The sequence below is a fragment of the Homalodisca vitripennis genome, chromosome 5 (assembly GCF_021130785.1).
Source record: "Homalodisca vitripennis isolate AUS2020 chromosome 5, UT_GWSS_2.1, whole genome shotgun sequence".
Taxonomy (NCBI): domain Eukaryota; kingdom Metazoa; phylum Arthropoda; class Insecta; order Hemiptera; family Cicadellidae; genus Homalodisca; species Homalodisca vitripennis.
In genome coordinates this window covers 115970001-115993148 of record NC_060211.1, presented here as the reverse complement: position 1 = coordinate 115993148, position 23148 = coordinate 115970001, and the positions used below count along the sequence as shown (strand labels likewise).

The window sequence follows — 23148 nt, the reverse complement described above, 5'->3', positions numbered from 1 at the left end:
CCTGAAATGCTTCCATGTTGTGGGTATGTCTATATGTCCATTCCATATTTCATTAAATATTGCCAGGAGCATTTTAAGGGCATTTTCTGGCAGGTTTTTAATAATTCTGTTACGATATACCGTCAAGACCTGGAGAAGTGTCTTTATTTTTATTTTTGATAGCTATCAGTAATTCTTGAAAAGAAAAGTCTTTTTCTAGTGAATCATCAGACGGTCTGTACAATTTCCTGTCAATATATTGCAATTCATTGACATGGGGCACATAGTCTGGGACTATGTGTTTCATAAAACCTTCACATAATTTTCATTGTTATTTATAAAAGTGTCATTACTGTTATGACATTTGTTACCTTTTAACTTGCCTACAATTTTCCAGGCAAATGAGCTTGTCCTTTTCTCCCCTATATCCTGACACGTTTTTCCCAACTCAATCTTTTGGCCAACTGAATTTCCTCTCTGGCTTTTTAACTGAGCTATCTGAAATGTACGGTAGTTTACTTGCCGTCATTTGTTTTCTAAATCTTGTAAATGCCAGTCTCCTTTGAGCAATAGCCCTGGAACAATTATCTGTCCACCAGGGTTTAGGAGAAAACCCTCTACTATTGTTTATTGGCATTTTAATTTTAGGTATGGATGTCTCACAGGCCTCTGTAATTATATTATATAGCTCATCCATTTTATTAAAGGATGTTGAAAGTTGTAATTCATTAACTTTATTTTCTACTGTCTTAGAAAAAAACAAGCCAATTTGCTTTCTTAAAATTAAATTTGTTATGACAAATATTTTTTTTTCCAATCTAGGTTATATTTACATGTTAAGTTAGTCATGTTAAAACTTATAACTATAGGAAAATGGTCACTACCCATAGTATCTTGCATTATCTCCCAATTTTCTAGCTTTGAGTGTGCATATTGGGTGACACAAATGATAAATCTAAGGTAGAAGTGTTTTGATCTAGAGTAGGTATTGTAGTGTGTCTGTAATCATTAAGTAAAATTAGAAGGGATTTGTTATATTCCGTAAAAATATCACTCCCTCTTGGATTGGGTGATCTGGCTCCCCAGTAAGGATGGTGAGCATTTAGGATCCCCGCAGAAAATTGAGTATCCATGGTCTTTATTAAACATATATTGTTCCCAAAATCTTCTCTTTATTTTATTTTTAGGTTTACAATATATATTGTATATATGAACAGGTTTATTATAATTGTTTATTTCAATACAATTAATTGTGTTACATTGTCGTTGTAACTTAGTGTTTTTGTGTAAGTTACTGATTTGTGTATTATCATAGCTTACACCTCCATATCCATCAATCCTATCAACTTTTTCTATATTATAATTGTTATCTTTGATGTTATCATATTCTGTTAACCAAGTTTCTTGGATTAAACCTATTTGAATTTTATTTTTAGTAATATTATATATAAATTCTGACCACTTGGGTTTTAGTGATCTTGCATTCCACTGAATTATTTTCAATTCATTTAACATGTTTTGAAGTTGTTACTGCTGAAGTATTGCCAGTACCTTTTATTTTGGTTCTGTTTTAGTGTCCTGTCAGTGGGCCCATTGCCCCTAGTCTTGGGATTACTGTCCGTAACCTTAAAAGGAGCTAAGAAATCTTCTATTTGTTTTTTATTATTAAAAGTAATAGGTGTAGATAGTAATTTGAATTTTATGTCATCTATTTTTTTGTTAATTAGGGAACGTAAATGTTCCCTATCTTGTTTTTGATGTAGACTCAGGTTTTTGTGTATTTTGGTTAATCGTAAGTGAGTTCTGTTTGCCAGTTACAGTAAGTTTACTGGAATTATTACGGTTTGTATTTATGCTAGTGGTCTTATATGATTATTACTGTGACTTAGTCTATGGGAAGCATTCCTACTTAGCCCAACTGTAGATCTAGGTTTTTTAAGGTTAAAGTTACTCTCACTGCATTGGCTGTGTTGTTCCGATATATACTCTTCAGTTAGGGGAGAAAAACATGTTGTGTGTGACTACTGGGTGGTAATTTAATTTATGTGCTGGTAGTTCAGGATAATTTACCTGATATTTGTGTATTTTAGTAGCAGCAGCGTAAGAGCTAGGCCTTATAACATGATTTTTAATTTTTTTATATGTTATAGGGAAGTATTGACTAGCTGTGTGGTAGTCTTCCCTCATTGAGCTCATTCTATCCTTAATATTTCTTTGACGAGTAAATTCAGGACAAAATTTAGAGTTTACTACTATGAGTACCTAGGCAGTGAATACATTTTAAGGGGGCCTGGCATTCCTCTGAATGAAAGTCCTCCCCGCAGTTTCTACATATTCTATTATTGGTACATGGTGTGCTTGCAACATGTCCATAAGCAAAACAACGAAAACATTGTTTTATACAGGTATTCTGAATGTGTCTACCTTCATACGTACATAATTAAGTTTAACATACTGTGGTAGTATGTCTGAGTCAAAAGTGACTTTTACAAAAGAAGTTGGAACTAGGTCATTATTTACTCGTCTTTTAATTCTATTGGCAAATAAGATTTTACTCTCACTTTCCGTTTCGTTTAAGATTTCTTTCATCAGAAATTTCTTTTTCAACATATATTACTCCTACAGAGTAAATTCTAATAGAGGGTACGAAGACATTATATTGTGTTAAATATTGTGAGTCAACCAAATTATTGGCTGCTTCATAGTTTTTGCATTTAACAGACAAATTTTTGCCAGAACGTTCAATATGATGAATGTCTGAGCAATGTTTTTAATTATCTTACCAACAGAGAAAGGGTTTAACTTACGTTTATCTTTGTCTTGAATGATGATTTCATAGGGTCCCTGATTGTCATACTTGTAATACCTTTTGGTAAATATTTTTTTTAATTCTGGAGTATTTTCTATCTGGTCAGTGGGGCTACATGGGTCATTGTCTCTTTTTCTTTTACCTTCATTATTATCTTTAGCAGTTTTATTTAAATAATCATGGTCTATAATAATAATATTGAACCGCTTTTTGAGTTTCCTCCTCCTCGAGGGTTACCATGGCCAGGACCTTCCGACATGTCGGGGTCCGGGCCGGGACAGGTTTGTGTAAAGATCGTGTATGTATAGGTTAGTGATTATTGGCTATTGTGAAATTGTAACTGAAATGTAAATTAAATTGTAATGTTAGGAATAAAACAGAGATGGAAGAGATTTACATACTATTAGTTACCCAATACAACAGGTTGAAAGGAATTCAAATACACTTAACGAAGGAACTTGACAACCACAGATGAAGAACACCTTTATGCACCAAAGTTCACGTACGAATGTGACTTCGGACATTAGCAAGCAGGCAGGCTGGTTGGCTGGCACCACTGGCAGCCTTAAAATCAGGAGTGCCACCAACACGAAGTTGTGTTTAAATAATGCCTTTATGCTTTTCCATCTCAACATTGCCATAAACACTTAAACTGATTTTAGACTATAAATTATATTTTACTCTCTATTATGAGTAAATTAAATTATATTACATTAAGTGTACATTACAGAAATGACTATTGAACCTTCTTACTATCGTCTTTAAAATAAGATTCTAAATCAAGCAAGAGTAAATTAATTTAACAACAAAAGTTGCTGCTAGTTTCTTATAGTCATAAACTTATAACTACGAGTTTCATAATCGTAATAAGTAATAATCGAGAGATAATAGATAGTTCAATAAATGCAGGTGGATTGTTCAGACTACCGGCTGAACTTAAGGTACACTACTTGACCTAAGACACTTTAATACAATAATGAACTTCAAGACCCCATCCTCACCAGAAAGAGCAACAAAGATCCCGAAACCGTATGCATAAAGATCTCTCGGTATGCTGAACTCTTGAAAGAAATATAAAAAATGAAGATCGACACAAATCCGTAACAGTCCATGTTGGTAGCTAACTTTTAAACCTTTAATTCTGTTTTCAATCTAGTCGTTTCACCATTAAAACTGTAGCTGATTGCTATCACGGACAAGAGGCTATAATCAAAATACGAGGTATAGATTCCAAAACCACTGTAAACTTTCGATAAACAAAAAACCCATATACTGTCTCAAATACAAACCTTCAGGCATTATCTTAGGAAATATTGGGAAAGAAATTATTGATAAAACTAACTTTAAATAAAAGTTTGATATTTTTTAAACATGTTGAGATATTACTTTGAGATGCAAGTTCCTTTTATTACATGAAAGACAAAATAATTAAGACAGAATAATGAAGCTCCGTTAAGCACAACTATTTTTCAATTCAAATGTGATTTGCAGAAACTTTATACAAAAAAAAAAAAAAACTTGTCTTCACCTTCGTTTAGAGTATAAAAAAACTATTACAACTGAGTACGGCCAAATCAGAGTTCGTAACAAATAAATAATCAATTCGTTAAATATAACGAAACCCATCTGGAAAGTTATAAATATAAGAAAAATCCTAGGCCAAAACCAATAACACCAGTTTACAAAATATTGATGTAGAGATCGTAAAAGACCTCTATATTATTGAAAACATGTTTAACTTTTTTACAGCGAAGGGAGGAAATACAGATTATACAGCCTCATACTTAAACTCTAAGCGGCAACGGAATGAATGTTGCACTGAATTGTGCACTGATTCTGTATTCTTATTGCCTCTGAGACAGAAGTTAGTCAACGTTATAGCTGTGTGTCTAACCGATAGGTCACGGGTTTGATTTTCGGTTAGGTCAATAAATAGTTTTAAGTGGGTTCGGAATGTTATCCATAACAATTTTCAGAGTGCTCAATTGAAGTGCCATTGGCGTAGAAAACACCCCCTTAAACAGATTTGCCCTTAAAATGAAAACCTCTGCTGGCTCAGGTGCAATTTCTTCAAAGCTACTGAAAGAAATAAGGTGATCTGGCATCTAGTCCTCTGGCTTATATGATTAATACATCTTTCTATCTCGGTCAATTCCCTTCGTCTTTGAAAAATGTAATCTATGCAAAAGAGGAACCAATGTTGAATATGGAAGTTTTTGACAGATTTTGTTTATACCAACCTTATCAAATGTAATGGAAGAATTGGCCAAATGCGTACCTTTAAAATTACCAAATCATTCTAGTTTAGGTTTTATTAAGAGGGGATCTACAGTGAAGACCATCAATTGGTTTATGTCATCCATCGTCTGTGCCCTTGACTCTCGTAAACGTTCTACAGGGTTATATTTTGATTTAAAACATTTTAAGAGGTCGATTATAACCTTCAACTCTAACTAAACCATATTAGTTTGAGGGATCACGTGTTTATGGATTGCTTCTTATCTCAGAGATAGATCCCAATATGTCCAAGTTCCCTTTCATGACACTGTGGGTTGTCTAAGATTGGCGAGTTCTTCAGAGTCTGAAGGATTGAGGGGAGTTCCTCAGGACTCGGCCCTACGACCCATGGTTTTCCTTCAATTCATTAACGAGTTACATAATAGCATCACATTTGCGAGGATTTGTTTGTTTGTAAATAATGCTTCTTTATACTCATATGTCAGGTAAAACCCAAGCAGCCTTAGAAGTAAAATTAATAATATGGGGAAACAAATTTTCTACTTCAGTGGTTTAAAGACAACCGCCTGCTTCTCAATCGAGAAAAGAAACAAGCTATTAGATTTATATAAAAAACAATCTCAAGAAATGTACTCTCAACAACCAGCGTCATTTCTTGTCTCCCCATAATAAAATAGATGGGGTTATAAGTCCTTGATTCCGTGATTCAACACTAATATAATATGGTATTTCCAGCAATGTATATACTTTGGATACACTTATTGATTGTAAGAATATTAATCTCTTCGATACTGTCGTCTGCGGTGGACATTATCTTCTCAGTGAATTAAATCTTAGAATTTCCGAACATAGAATTACATGCTGAACAGGGATGTATTAAGAGAGCTTAAGTGGCAGTGGCCGGGTCAGGGATAGGGTGCAGAGCAGTGGTGTGGACACTGGGAGAGGGTGACATCACAGCGGCGGATGGTTATTTACCCTACCCTGCGTGAACTTAAATCGCCCAATGTCTTTTTGTAAGCGGTTTACCTGTAGTTTTCTGATTTACTTTCAAAGTTTAGCCAGACTGACTTGTTACAAAAGAGTTATCTAAATCGACCAGCCTGACTTTTAATTGGTCTATATCCTTATTTTGACAAGTAGAACTACAAAGTTGAGCTACATTAGTTGTCCCTGAAGGAGTAGAACTTGGTTCAAAGCAAGGAATTTTCAAGATTCCTAATTCCTATAGCGTGGCACAGTGCAACACTGCTATTGTAAATTAAATCTAAAATAAAATACAGATGTATAGTTTTTATTTGATAAAACAGAGTTGCTCGTATGTTTCCCTAATCTATTATATTCTGTTTCCCTCCTTTCAGTTTGAAATGCCTCCTTGAACTCTGGGAAGAAATGAAAAATTTTATTACTTTCTTTCTGTCTTGTTCCTACACAACCGATTTCAAACCACATTAGTCTCCTTCAGGAACATTGCAAGTAGCCGTATGAATAACGAACTTTCTCCCAGCATCACTGTAGAAAGTCATGACTATTAAAAAAATCTCTTCCCGGGAACCTAATGTGTTTTGTTGCTCCTGGACAGGTTCCAATTAAGGGTAGACGATGGGACGGGGCCAGAACCCCAAGACAGCAAGTCGCATCGCCCGTTAGCAATATTTCTACCGATTGCATGATTTACTGCGGAATCACGAAAACATATTTGAAATTTATATTGAGTTTTATAAAGAAACGCAAAATAGAATTACTATTCCAAGGTAAACAAATATCAATTATTTATTGATATTTGTTTACAATTTTACAACAAATTTAGCCCGTTTTGAGTGTCATTCCAAACACAACCCAATGGATTAGAATAACACGATAGCTTAGAACTCAATTTCTTCAGTTCGACAGTTAGAATAACACGTAGTTTTCAGGAATAAAAGTAAAAAGAATCAGTTAATGAATGTATTTTTCACAAGGCGAAGTTAGGGCTAAAAAGTCCTATGTAACACTTAACCTGGGGACCGGCGGCTTGGGGAGGTAACTTGCGAATCACCATCAATGGCAGGACAAGCGGAGAGCTTGCAAGAAAATGATTGCTTAACGGTCATCCATCCAAGCAGCAACCACGCTCGACTTTGCTTAATTCGGTTATCTAGCTAACAAAATTAGTGGTCTTGGCGCTTAATCATACTTTAAGAAAGAAGAAAAGCCGATCCTAGAGAAACGATTAAGAACTATTTACTTCGATTCATGAACAAGGCAACTGACCTCATAAGAAGTAGGATATATTAATCGATGTTATTGTTTGAAATGTATTTATTTATATTATAAAACTAGCAGTTACCCGCGGCTTTGCACGCAATTTCTTAGGCTTTGCATAAGGCTTGTTTATGAGCACTGCTAGTTCGAGTGAATTATATTATCGACACCAATTTTGAGTTTACCTTCTTGTCACGATCAAGGAAAAGTGTTCAAAACGTATATTTATGATTAATGTAGTTTAGTTCGGCCTTAGTATCTGTTATTCCATAGTTTATTATGCCTTTTCCCTAGTAACGAAAATACGTTTACAAACTAATTGTCATCCGGCATCTCTTTTAAGAGCGTTTCCAGCAAGCTGCTCTACTTTGCGTATTAAATGCGTTTGCTGTGTAACTTGCCATTTCTGACCCATCATCTTTACAACCTCTGCGATGTCCTTGGAAACGTAGATGAACCCTCATAAAAGGAAACTTGGTATTCCGAGAAGCCCCCGGTGATACGAATGGCATTGTGAAGATGTGATTTGAGCAGCTTTTCAATGAATTCCCAAAATATTATAAACATGTACAACGACCTGCAGTACGAAACCTGCTCACCAAGAGGCGCCTTGCTCAGCAAAACTAGCTTTGCCTTTTTAAGTGTAAGGTGAAAAACTTACAGCCTTCAACCAGGTGTTGTACATGAGATTTAGACGGCATCGTACTTTCAGCGCCTCTGTAAGGACTCCGTTGAGTCCTGAAGTCTTCTTGTTCTTTAGAGAACAGCTGTTTTCTGTAGATCTTTTTTGGCGAACAAATGTAAGCTTTCTACATCTGTTGTGGAGGTGAATTTCTTCTAAGAGGGCTTGTGGGAAAATTGTTATCCTAAATGAACTGCCTGAGTGCAACAGTGCTGGTTATCGGCGTATTTAGGATTATCTGAAGGGTGTGTACGAGTTACCATTACTGGAATCTGGTAATCGTATACCCAAGTCTATCTGGTGGGAGGAGGAGAGGGTAATTTCTTGCAAAATACAGTGCAATCAGGGTGAAGGGGCATTCTCATTTTCTAATCAGATGCACAATTAAATGCACTTAAATGTTGACTGACACGGTGGAGCAACCAAGTCTTCTACACATAATGCAGCAATGGTGGGAAAGTCCAATTAAATTCAAATGTTGAGTTTAGATCCAGTTCAACTTCCTCTTACGTGCAGCATCTGAAATCTGAAACTGTTGCAGAAATGACTCCTGAAATCTTAATCTGCATATCATATCCATTACATTTTATTTTGATTTGATGGATTTAAACATAAGTTTTCGGAATGTCATTTACAATCTAATATGGGTATCTTTTTATTAGTTTAATACTTTATGTATTCAATTATAAAATTTTTGGAATGTAAATTAATATTCAGGAATATTATACAGGATGTAAAATTTATATTATTATATTATAAAAATATAATATAAACAAAAATTAGTAATATCTTGTTTCTGACGAGCAGTGATATTCGCCCATAGTCATAACGAGACACTATGAATAAACATTGATATAAGAAAATGTAAAAACGTCTTTATTTACTCAGGGCAGGTTAGGGCCACATGGTCCTTACACTTAATGTGCGGCAACAAGAAACTAAGACATTTAATTAAATACTGCATAATGAATAACAATTAAAGAAAGAATTACACTTAAATATCAATAAAAACATAAACTAATAGAATATTACAACACATAAATAAAAATTTAGCAAATTAATGAACTAACAACATTTGTAAATCTTAAATACATATTAAATAAATTGATACTTTTAATATTATGCTTATAAAACTAAACTAGTTCTAAGATTATTCCTAATAACTCCTAACTTTAATTTCCACATTATTTAACTACTTCTGTAAATCTTAAAAACATATTAAATAAAATCATATATTAATTTAATATGCACATAAAACTAAAATAGTTATTATAACTAATTATTCATAATAAATCCTAACTTTAATTTCCGCACACTCTCACATTCACGCTCACATCTCAGACCGGACCTACCTCGACTAACCGCTTAAGATACATATATTTTTTTTCGCCCAAACCAAAAACGGCTATCGATGGAAGTAATTGTTTTTCGAAGGGCATTCTAAAACCTACAAGCTATTGCATGGAATGGCCTATTAAACACTACAGTTCTGTGCCAAGGCCTTCTCAAAATGTATGAGCCTAAGCGAGTGCATCTTACACCTCCAGACATGGATTTAAAATATTAAGAAACATATCTTGGAAAACCACATTGTAATATTGCATGAACTAATTTTAGAATTTTAATAGATCTTTTAATTTTAGAATATTTAACTGAATATAGTACCGGTACTGCGTGATGTGCCGCTCCCGTCTCACAACGTAAACATAACGTATGCAATGGTTTCGAGTCCTTTGCTACTTCTCACTAAGTACTACGGTCATGGCACGGTCATATCATTGATTAAGGAGTTACAGTAATTGAAATGTGGAAGTACAAGTGATTTGTCAAGAGTAGTTTGATATGTTCCGGTAAAAGCAAAATCACACCTGCCTACCACCGCGTCGCTCTATCGCCTCACTTGAATGGCTCATTCTGAACTCTAGGATGGTTTAGCACAGGTGTGTCCGAGCTATCGCAACAGTCCTAAAGTAGTGTTCAAGGACGAACGGTCGCCAGTACTGCTTTCTTAAAATCACAATGTGGAGAGTGTTTCTTGTGTAATCATGTGTTGTTTTGCTAGCTGCTATTTAGTCTTAGTATAAAGTGTGACAGAGAAAGTATGTTATGATGTGGCACATATCATTACAATTTCATAGTGTTATTTTGTAGTGCTTACTATTATTGTGTTCGACTTTTACAGAAAGTACAGTTTGGTTTGCTATTTAAATATGGGAAACGATCTTAAAATTCGGTGAACGCTTTATCAACACTTTCAAAATTATTTTAAAACTCCCATGACTCATTTACCGACAGGAAGAAATGGTCCATAAGCTATTTAATATTTATTGTTACTGTTTACTTCGTGAAATAGTACATTCCACTATAGATGAATAAGAGAATATGTTCAAACTATTATAGGTCAACGGGCACATCTAAATGTTTAAGGCAATACGGCCGAACATAATTATTAATTTTTATTAATATATAGTATATTTTTAGTTTTATATTATGTTATTATAAAACACATTTATACTTTCTTCCATGTATTTATTTGAAATGTAAATGCAGATTTATAGTTAAATGTTTAGTAATTTTTCTTCAGTTATTTAAATTTTAATAACGCGGTTGTAATTAATTTTAGAATTAATTGTAAACCATTACAAAATATATATACATTTAAAAACAAAAAACTCCAATAATATACTTTTTTATATTTGTGAGGCCTTTCGTGCTCAAGGAATACATCATCAGACCCACATAACTGAATACAATTTTGTACTAAATAAATACATATGTCATTAAAAATACAAGGAGATAATATCACGGGACAGTATATATACGTATATGTAAAAATCACTTAACGTCTTTTTCTGCAGAAATTTTGAAAAAAATAATGATACAACAGGGCCTGAACAGATAGGTACTTTAAATGAAACCTATTGTCTTCCGTCATTCGAAGCTAAAATGAACTAATTTTTTATAGAATAGCACTTTTGGCTTGAGTAACCATACTCAAGAAGGTTAAAAATATTTCTTGGTCTCATAAAGTTGATATTATGCTTATCATCCGAAACTCACTTCACAGATATGACACATTTCAAAATTCACTTTTTACTCTCTGTATCACATGTAATCATCCAGATAATATGTCATGGTGGTAGTGCGGTATTAGTTAAAAATAGTATAAAACACAATCCAACCATGCAAATACTGCTTATAAGTTCCAATCACCATTATATTCAAGCTCTTCCATTGTTTGTGACACTTGATCAACTGATCAGGTCCCACTCACGGTATTCTTCTGGTGTCATACCCCTCCCTACCCTCGTACAACAACAAACCAATTAATAATAAAAAATCGTTTCATACCAGCAATCTCCCCACAGCGATTATTTCTTTCAATACCTTGGGTTTTCCTAGACCTTAACTTCCACAAGCCGGGAGGTGACCAAAAATTAATGCGAAACAAAACACCATGAGGGCTCTCGGCTGTCAATCCACCCACCACAGAGGCCGTAATTCAATCCTTAAACAACTATCAACGACTTACAAACCCCCCCTACCCCCTATAAATGTACCACAATACAATCTAACGGGACCTTCCCCCACCGGACATCTATGTCATTGGCTCTACTGATCCCTTAGCTACTCAAATTCCTGACTTTGCTTTGATTTCTTCGTGACTAAAGGAGTACCCAATCCTCTCGTACACACCACGTGTGTGTGATGATGACTAGAGTCACCCCTTGATTCCTCAGGCAACCCCTCCCCCCATTGATCCCCCCAACTTTAAGTTCATCTGCCATTACTACAGGAGGGTCCACTGCGGTATATAGCAACTGTTCTAAAATATACTGAACTGGTAGGTGACTCTATGTTTGATATGTATGTGTCGATCTCTTCTTGATGAATTCATTGCATTTACCTGTACGCACACGTTTCATTGAAGAACTGGTGAAATATAGATGAAGCTGTTGAATTGGTTTTTAACAGAAGTGACAGTAAACCGCTATCAGAACTGTTGTGCTTTCGGCATCAACGCCGCATACAACGAAATGGAACCATCACTAAGAAGTGGTGCCTGAATCTACCCTCCTTAGCATGTCAGAGAAGTAGATATACATGCGCTTACTGTGTCGGAGTCAAATGTAGAAGTCGAATGGTACTTCCGTATGTAGGATTTGTAGCAAAATTCCACGAGTGTAGACATCACTGTCGAGTATGTGTTAAAAGCACAACTTCACAATAGAGCGGCGCGGGATTTTGAAAGCGTGTTTGTTATCTAACGCTGTGCGCTAATAATGAATAGGTTGTTCAGGTTTTTACTGCAAGTCTAAATCATACAGGAAAGACACACGAAAATATTCAATGTGGAAAAACTACTAAACACATGACTAGTCCAAGAGTGCCGATTCCTCCGATTTACGCACGTCTTGCCAGAGTTTGGTGTGGTGTGGGCCCAAGAACAGCAAGGAGAAAGCTGAAAGTATTCGCTACGCACTTACGCGATGTGTTCAAGCCCCAGTGACTCAGCTCAAGCTCTCACTCGAATCAGGAAATTGGAATAATGTATTAGAATCACCTAGATAATCCCAACTATCACTTCTGTTCCAGCTTCCTTGTACTCCCTCTGAAGTTACTGAAATAATAGAGTTCGATGTGTGAAACAATTGAATGAAAACAAGTGGTAGATCACATATAGCATAGCCTGGGTGATCCCAATATGAGTTCTCTATCTCTTTGTATTACAGGAAGGATAGGTATAAAAGAGTAAGTGCGGTGCCGAGGAATAAGCTATTAGATCGTTTTTGGATTCCCCACACGTCTATTCTTCTAACGCATATATAGTATGTGAGACGCTGTGACATTAGAGGTGAAGAAGACTTCTTATTGCACACCATCCACGCACACACTTGTCATGGATAACCGTGCTATATATACAATGTCTCTACGGAAGCCTCTACATTCGACTCATAGGAGGTGGTCAGCTCTCCAATCTCCCCTGAGATAGCTCCCCCAACTCGACCATCCATTCCCACAACTTTGAGCTGTCAACGACTGTACACGCCCTAATTCGACCCAAACTACACCATTATGCTCCCTCTGCATCCGATGCCACACGTCAAAAGTTTCACTTTGAGAAGCGTTTCTTCTTAAAACGAGCTCTTTCAAGCACAGTGTAATTGATTCAGCGGCAACATCCCTCTTATCCCCAACCATCAGTTTGGTTTCCGACAGAAGCACGCACTCTACCATTGAGCAGATTCATCGTGTGGTTCAATGTAGTGAAGGAACGATCTGGAAGGCAAAAAGATACTGCTCGGCTGTTTTTCTATTGATATCAGTCAGGCTTTTGATAAAGTTTGGCATGAGGGTCTCCTCTTTAAATTAAAACTACTGTAGTTCTCATTCTTTCTTTAATGTCATCAAGTCATATTTGTCAAAACAGGTTTTTTTCGAGTCAAATTTCAAGACGAATACTCCGACCTCCACAAAATTGAGGCGGGCGTTCCACAAAGGCAGTGTATTGATTGGTCCCATCTTCTACACCCTCTTTCACATCTGACATACCTGTACGAGTACCGATGTTCACCATGGCCACCTTTTGCTGATGATACCGCTATACTAGCCTCTTCATGATAGTCCCAGGGAATGCCATCCCAACGTCTACAATCTGAGCTGGGATGACTTTGTCGGAGTTGCTTGTGAGATGGAGGGTGAAGGTTAATGAAAACCAAGTCCACTCATGTAACTTTCAAAACAAGGCCTGCTAACTGCCCACCTGTCTCTCTTAATAATGTCCTCCTCCACCCAATCTGAAGAAGTGAAATATCTGGGTATGCATCTAGACCGAAGGCTAACTTGGCGTTCTCATATCTGGCACAAAAGATTATTTTTTAAACTCAAAAATTTAAAAAAATATCCTCGGCTTTTAAACAAAGAGGTCGAAATTATCATTAAGAAATAAGTTGTTAGTATACAAGGTGATTTTGAAAACCTGTTTGGACTTATGGTATAAAGCTTTGGGGTACAGCCAGTAACTCCAACATCGAAATTCTCCAAACGTTTTCAGTCTAAAGTCCTTCGGAACATCCTGGAAGCTCCGTGGTATATAACTAATCAATTAATTACATCAAGACACCAAAAGTATTCCCACAGTGAAAGAGGAAATAACTCGCTACAGCAGAAGTAGTACCAAGACAAGCTGTATTCTCATCCGAACTATCTTGCGATGAACCTGTTGGATAATAGTGCGTTCATGTTACACGTCTTGAAGAGACACTCAATCCTGGGACTTACCTCTTAGGTCCCTAATTTCAAACTTTCTTGTTTATTTGTGTTAGCTCTATCACTGGATAGAGTCTAACTCGTTGTTAATTTATTATTTTATCTAATTTACTTATTGTTCTAATAATGTCTGCTGAACAGATTGTAAATAAAAAAATTGTCAAAAAAAAAAAAATAAATAAATAAATACATATGTCATTAAAAAATACAAGGAAAGAGATAATATCACGGGACAGTATATATACGTATATGTAAAAAATAAATTTGTTATCTAGTTAGATGAAATAAAGTAACAGTGAATTTTGAAGGCATATACATTGGCCAAACAAAAAGAAAGTTAAAAAAGAGGGCCAAAGAACATAGAGCATTGTTTAAAATACCAACAAGAAGAAAGATCGACCATGGCAAAACATACAATTCAAACTGGACACTATCAAATGCTAAATTATTAAAATAAAATAAATCCAAAATAATAAATTCCTCGATGCATATGAAACATTTTTTATGAAGAACCAAAGTAATCTAGTAAATATCGAACCTAGGCCTTTTCATACATCAAGGCATTTAATCTTACACCGTAAGTCGCTTGACGAATGTTTCCTATTCTCCAACAAACCTCTAGTATATCTCAGCCTGGAATTTCGCAAAAGCAGTTTAACTCTGTTTAAAAGTAAACAGTATTGATCAATAAGTATCTGTTTTTCAGAGCGCCTTGCCTAAAGCTATCAGGATGGGCCATCAGGATTCGTTGTTAGATCAAAGAAATGAAAAGGATTGTTTGGGGAAAACGAAGGCTGAAGAAAGAATCTCAAAACTAAAAAAACATAAGAGAGCGAAGAGTAGCTAAATAATAATAAAAACGCATAAGAGGAAGAAAAGAGAAATGAATCCAAAAAGTTAGATGAGTGTATGGACTACCGATATTTGCTATAATAAGATAACGGATGAAAATTCATATTTTAGTGTACAATATATACCATATTTAATATCAGTCTTTGTTTTAGCTGTCATTTATGTTCAGATTCCGTTCATTTTTAATTTTTTTGTGTTCATATTTTATAGTGAAACCAATTCTAATTTTTACTGGCCAATTTATCATGTTTTGTTCCGGTAGGTTTTTTTTGAATTGGAACGAAATCCTATTGGAATATATCGTACCCCTCTAAGGGCAATTCCATTGTAGCCATTTTGTTCAGGAAGGAAAACGTGGTCACTGTGCGCCTGCGCCTCTCTGAAATTTCCTAGTTCTCTACCTTTTACTGCACATGTGAGTTCTGAACATTTACTTAATTTTTAACTATTCTTAATCTTAGTTAGATTTTGTGTTTTCTTAAAACAGAATGTTACATTTATTTCATAGGGTTTACATGTGTAATAATTATTTCATCTTTGTAAAATATATTTATTTCAGCTAAATTTGCCTCACCGGCTGGGCTGGGTTTATTGACATTGACGATCCTTTCCCGCCATGTTGTTTCTGAATAATTGTTATATTTATTAATATTTAGTGCGTTTTAGATTAATTTTACTTAATCAGTCATTGTCGTGGTTTTAGTTTAATTAAGAATTGCTAAAATGTGCGTCTTCAGTTGTTCTCTTTTGTAGAGGAAGAGTGATCCTCAAGGTCCCTCGTGCAGGTCCAAAGGCCCACGTTTCTGAGCAGATTGAATGATCACTTTTATGTTTAGTTAAACATTCCTAACAAATTTAAAAATAACGAAACATTTATGTTACATTTCCCTTACCAAGTCTAAACTTAACAGGATCTTATTTGTCATCTAGTGTTTGATGTAAATAAATCAATATAAAGGTTAGGCCCAGGTTTGTTGCTTTGTCAGGTCTTTAAAGCCTATTCGTTTGACATTAAAATGCTACTAGCCACAAGTAAAGAACCAAATTTTAAATAGACTGTTAGTGTGAAATCCAAGATTTGTTTCATAGTGTTTGTGTAATGCTGGCCTAAGTTGGTGAGTGTAGACTAGGCCTATGTTAAGAGAGCGGAAGCATTTTTTAGCATAACTAGGCTATCTCATTCTACTCTTCCTTATGCAAAAAACTATTTAGCATAGTGTTAGCAGGTGCTCATCTTAAGCATGGTTTTATGTATATAAAATTATAACTTAATGGAGAACATTATTTCTTTGTTCTAGCCTACATCTACAAGTTTTATTTTATGTTGTATTTGTTTATCGTCGCCTGTTGCCCTTGAATTGGATGTAGTAGTTGTATTTTTTATTTAGAACTACTAAAACTAGCACCCAGACTTGCTAAAAAAAAAACACTCATCCTGTTGTTATGTTCTCATGATTAAATTTTAGTAACTACCCTATAACTATTTCAAAATAATACCCTTTACTACGTAATTACCTACTTTCTTACATGTGTACTTTCGGCATATGATAGCTCATTGTCTGCTTGTAGAAAAATCAATAGTGTCCCTATTTGTATCGAGACTAATATTACTTGCTTAACAGGGATATAACAATCTTTTGATATCTAAAAGAATAATTAAATGTACAAAATATTAAAAATAATTTTAAAATCAAATGTAGGGTCAGTCAGTCAGTTTTGAACTGATTTTTGTTATTAATTGTTTTTAGTAGGGTATATATATATATATATATATATATATATATATATATATATATATATATATATTTATACTAATTTTGTTTTATGAACTATAATTATGCCTAGTCTTTTTTTGATGTTAAGTACAAAAATAAAATGTAACGATTGATATTATATATTAACTAGGTTGCACGTTACCAATAAATTAATAAATGCTACATTACAGAATTAATATTTATAAAATACTGAGACTGTAGTATCATAAGTGGCCACCATGTGAATCGAATCAATTACCAATATCCTAGCTAAATTACCCAAACTTGAAACATTTAACCTATAGATATTCATAAATTTGTAATTGCCAGCTGTGTTTATTTTATAGAATGACATTATTGATGAACGCCAGAAGGTGCACGGATTCTTTAACGTGAGAGGGTGTACACTGAGGTTTCCTCCAGGTCCAGTAAACCCACTTTTATTGTTTAAACAGATGTATTCAATTTAATACACAGTAAATAAAATCTCTTTTAATTATTAAGAATTAAGTAAAATGATGAGTTTTGTAATTATATTTTATATTACGTAATATATAAAATTAAAGTTACTTCTACATTATATCAAATGGCTAAATATGTTTAATTATTAATGATAATAAACCATTAGAAATATTTTGACATAATATATTCATAGTGATTGCGATGTAATACTATGAAGCATTATATATTGTTCTTGTTCTATTCTGTTTGTTATAATATTTGTGCAAAAAGTATTTCTATTTAAACCGTGTGTCATGCAAGTAATTCAGGCATTCTTTTTGCTAGATGTCAGCACTTCCTTGATCGTCTTTCATGAGGGTTTGCACCTTGGTTAGTTCATTAGGCACTCATTGCAGGCAGCTACTGGGCTTAGTTGTTGCATATCACCCGTCCTGGAGCATTTTATGATTTTCATTCTAATTTTACCATGGAAATATACAACACACAAATAGATAATTGGCTTAGATTGCGTGATGATGACTCAAACACAGATAGTGAAAATGACTTAGTGGACAATATATAAAAAGTATAACAAAGTTTAAAGAAATGCACAAGAAATTACTTTTTTTCCCAAAAAAGGTTTAATCTACATTTTTACATTTGAGCTTGATTTTTAGATACTATCTCCAGGAATATTTTCATTTTCTGCCAACAATGTGGGGTAGTGCAGACCAAAACTTTATTATTTATCAGAAAATTTGTAATCAATAATTCCCCATGATCAGATCACATTGAATGATTTGGGTGAGAAAATACAGATTAAAAATTTCCTTTGCAATCTGCACAGGCTTTAGGAGTATAAATATGTGTACTTATATATTTTTAAAAGCTGAAAGCTCTGTAACTTAATTTTTACAATGTTTTAAATAAAACTACGAACCCCAGCATACTTGAGCTTGTAAATTGCCTCTACAAATGAGGGTTAAATATATATATATAAATATATATATATATATATATATATATATATATATATATAAAAGGTAAATATCACAAAAGTAAAACCCGAAAAGATTTCTGTAGATAATTCCTATAAAGCATCCTTACATAGAAAATGCTGAACTAATTGCTTCATAGTGTTTCAGTTACAGTGAAAGAACATTTCCAATGTGTGGTGCAGTACATTGGAAATTTTTCTATCAGAATTTTATCGTGTTAGCAGTAAGGACCAATGGATTGGGTTAAAAAACTGTTTACCAGTGGCAGAGACCAAGAAACCTTGTATTGCATCACTTTATTTCAAAATTTAATGTATTGCAATATATCGATTAAAATTATTATTTTATTCTGCTGGAGTATTCCGCACTATAGTCCAATGACATTTGAGGCAATGGTGCTATATCACTGATACAACCATCTGTACCTGCTATGATGTGGCTATGGTCACTACTGGTCTGTTTAATTTACGGTACATTTGAAAAACAAATGAATGAAATGTTGTTTTTTTTGTAACATCTAATGATGTTTGTTGCAATAGATGTTGAGACGGATCAGTAATTAAAATGCTAAAATACGCATAGCCAAAAATGAGGGACCTTTTATTGTCATATCACTTCTTAACTGAGTTTAGACACAAATATTACTTTTTTTATGGTATAATGGTAGAATGTGGATGAGTTATAGAAATCTATTGTTTATTTTTATTGCAACTAGTCTGTTTGGCAATCATTTTAACCATGCAAGTGCTGAGTTTTTAACGATGCTGTCATCCAATATTGCAAGATTTATTTGCCGCACACAGAGCTAACAAAACTTCACCTTGAGCCTTTGTGATAGTTTTAGTTTACCCTAGGAGTTTTAGTTGACCCTAGGTGAGTGTAGTAGCAAATAAGCAGTACTACTGTTGATTTGTAGTGGTTTAAATAAATACTAGTTTCTTAGTTGACGTCGTAGTGAAGCAGCTGTTTGGCATCATGATAATATGGGCGTGGCAGTTAAGCGGTTACCAGTAAAGAAGATATCACTATATACTAGATTTTGAAACATATGTAGCCTGTTGGTACAACACTGTTAATTGGTCATGTTCTTCATCCAATTCTCAATTTTGTGATGAAAACGGATCTCCCAAAGTCAAACGCTGTATTTCTGATACTGACAAGTACTGGGCAGTTATGATATTGGGAAGAAGGCCTTGGAATATGTCTAATTGACCGTTGTTTTCATGTAGCCCACTCAGTAATCTAACACCTATGGCCAAGAATTACACTAGAATGGCCAAGCAATGTGTAGAGCTACAAAGTTAAACAAGGGTAGTTTCATATGGCTTCAAGCACTCAGAAATTGTTGAATTGGCAGCATCTGCAATACAAAGTAACCAGAGCTATGTTACTGATTTATCCTGATATTATCCTGATTTCTGCAGAAACTGTTCGCAACTCTTGACAACTGATTGAGTGATGCTAGACTGCATTCCAGATACCCAGTAAGAGTACTGCAATTGACAAGGAGACGTAAAATTGGCAGAAATGAATTTTCTAGAGTTCATTGAAATTGGAGAATCAGGCAATGGCAAACTAGATATTCACCCTATCTGTACTCCAACCTTCAGTCTTTTTTCAAGGTGGATCACTTATTGGATGGGGAGGAATTCCCTTGCATGAGAAAAGTGCACTGGTATAAAGAAATATAATATAAAAAGAAACCTGGAAATGTAATAAAACCTAATATTAATTTATTCTGATTTGGTCTTTACCAAATTCTAAATGGATGAGACTGTTGTACTGTTGTCAGACTTAAGTAGTTGTTACATTAAATAAAATGCGCCAATCTGCTCATACTAACGTTTTACTTTTTCATTTCAATAACAATAGACTACAGAGGTTCATTACAGAAAGACATAACCAGTTCTATAATGCCACTGTCCTGACATTAATTTGATTATTATGTTTTAATATTATTTAAAAAAATCAATTCTCTGACAATTAGGGCATTACACGTCTTTAATTGCTTTGTCTTATTTTCTATAGGTTTGGAAAAATTATTATGTAACAATCTATTTTTCTCAGGTGAACACGTCTAATCTGTCAACTTGTTTTGAACATCTATATTGGACATCTATTGAACTTTTAACTTTTTTCGTTCTTTTTGTGAATTTTAATTTAAAATTCGTTCTAATAGATTTTCCAACTTCTTAACCAAGTTTACAAGACTGATACTAGGATCAACATTTTTTTATAAATAACAACCTGCATAACCGATAGTTAACCTTTTGATTACAATAAATTAGTTCCAAAGTTTATTTTATTTTCAATTGCTTCTTCAACTCTTGCTACCAAAACTTGAACCTCACTTAAGATTTTTTATATTTTATCCTTAAAATGTATGTTTTCGCTCAAATTATATTAACTAGGATTGACTTTTAATATAAAAATATTTCTGACTTTTCCTTAAAATGACAAGTTTAGTTGTAAAGTAATCTTTAACATTTACAATATCTGAAACATAACCTAATGTATTAATGAGGTATTCCTAGACATCAAGCACCCAAGGTTTCCAATTTGGTTGTGATATGGTAACTTAATTGCAATGTTCAACCTATGACAATGTAGGCCTTCTTGGTGCTTACTTGTGAGCTTATTGTAGTTGTTTTTAAGGTCATCACACACAGCCTGCCATCGCTTAGATCATATATGTATTTTTTTACCATATTCAAGAGTTATGCTCTTTCCCAAAAAAGATTAAGAATCAGATTGCCCTTGAGGTCGGTTCTGTAAAAGATAAATCATTTACAGTAAGTTTAATATAATTATCTTAGTTGCAGTGACCTAAAGTGCAGAATAAATAATGTTAAGTGTTGTGGTCATTTTGACTTAATTGTGCCCTTGGAATAGGTTACTGTAAAAGATTATCAAATTTAAATTAACATGACCTTGAGTTCAGATAAGAATATTGTGGACATTTTGATGTCAAGATTTAAACACACAAACTCCTATGTACTGCTGTAAATTGCTCTTAAGCACCATTCCAAATGTTTTTGTTACCATACCTTGAACATTTGACCAGTCTGTAGTAATGCTGTCAACTCTGTTTTTGTTACTCTACTTTAAACATCAGTAAATTTTGCCTAATAATTTTGGACTTGATATGGTAAGCCATTTTTATTTAACCCTGGAACTGGCTATCATTTTTCCCAAAATGGCAGGCACTTTTTGGTGATTTTGTAAGGGTTTTGTATTTTAATCACTGCTCATCTATTTTTTAAGATACAAACATTTTAAAAACATCAATGTCTTTGGAAATAAATGAAGTTTTCCAAAAAAATATTAAAGATTGAATCATTTAATGTATTTTTATTTTTTTACAGATTAACGTAAAAATATTAGTAAAGAATAAATTTTTCCCAAAATGTATAGCACCCTCTCAGGTAATATGAAAGTTTTTAGAATAATTCTAAAATATACAAAAGTTTGCTTATATACCTCAATTACAAATTACAAAAAAATAATTAGGTAAAAGAAGTTTATTGGTACTTTTGAATAATATATCTATAAAAACTACAAAATCTAAAAAAAGTTTGTATAGCACTATTATGTATACCACTGTGACATTTTGGAATCTATTGGATGAACAAATATTTTTTTCTAAAAGATAAATATATATAGAAGAGAAAAATATGATATTTATAGAAGTTTACATTGTATAAAATATTTTATAAGGCAACAAACTTTTTTTTTATTTTTACAAAAGTCAAAATTGTGAAATAAATGTTTAACTTTTTTAGCTAACAATTTTCTTTTCAGCCAAATATTATTTATAAAGATAGTACGTTTATTGAAGTTTACAAAAATGTACAACAATGTATTTTTATCTCTATTATTTTTTTTTTGTTAAAAAAATAAAACAAGCGATGGTCAAAGAAATAAAACGCTATACCTTCAGAAAAAGTTAAAAAAAACTTTTTTACTTCTATAATAAATACTTTGCATAAATTTAAATCAAAATTTAATTAAAATTAAATTGTCTACAAAATAATAAAACACTGGACCTACGTGAACATAGGCTTATTTTCAGTTTCACAAAAATCCAACCTATTCGCTAAAACTTAACCTAACCTCTACATTTTTCACTTCACTAATTAAAAAAAAAACAATAAACAAACTTTTTTTTATAGACACTAAATAACGAAAAGTCTAAAATATCCAAATAAATAGCAAGCAATACACTAATACTGGCAATGGCGTAATAACAACAAAGAAATCAACATGGCAACCATGCGATGCGTTGTTCTTCTCTACTGGCTGAGTCGGTGATTGCGCAACAGAACAAACATAAAATACTATTTCATAGTCTTCGTTGTCTATTATACTGTTGCTTAGAGCAATTCTTCTTCTTTGTTTTGATATGATTTCACTATTTCCAGACAACGATAAAGTAACAAAAATAACAAAATTTAATGAAGCTATTTTCGACGCATTAGGCATTTTGGGATTTTACAAAACACGAGCTTTTCAAACGCTTATTTTATAAACATTTATTTTCCTACTGGCTATTGAAAAGATGTTTCTGAAAGCCAAGAATACACTGTTTTCAATGACGACACTTACGATCGTGTAGAACGTAAACTCACGATAGGGAATTTTGACAAACATACGGTAATTTTAGCGTGTTCGGAAATTACGCAAACAAATGGCAATCGGAAATGTGAACATCCAAGTTTAGAATTTTATAATGAAAGATTTAACTTAACTATAGAGCGTTTTGTGATATAATATGAAACCTTGAATCTTTATCTCTAGATTTACGTATGTTTTACTTCAAACAAAGTAAAAATATACTTGCTGTGAGAGATCATATTACGACATAGTTAATGCGTCGAAAAT

The 23148-nt window shown here is 33.5% G+C and overlaps 1 protein-coding gene across 2 annotated transcripts in view; it reads left to right on the top strand.

The window, feature by feature from the left end:
- The first annotated feature begins 15352 nt into the window (after positions 1-15352).
- The window catches only part of LOC124362771 (eukaryotic translation initiation factor 5A), a 17261-nt gene continuing 9465 nt past the window's right edge, over positions 15353-23148 (top strand). The window contains exon 1 of one of the 2 annotated variants that reach the window (XM_046817541.1): positions 15353-15489. The gene's annotated coding sequence lies outside the window, so the exon portion shown is untranslated. Of the gene's footprint in view, positions 15490-16012; positions 16190-23148 lie in introns of those variants that run through there. The other variant, XM_046817542.1, reaches the window with a different exon arrangement.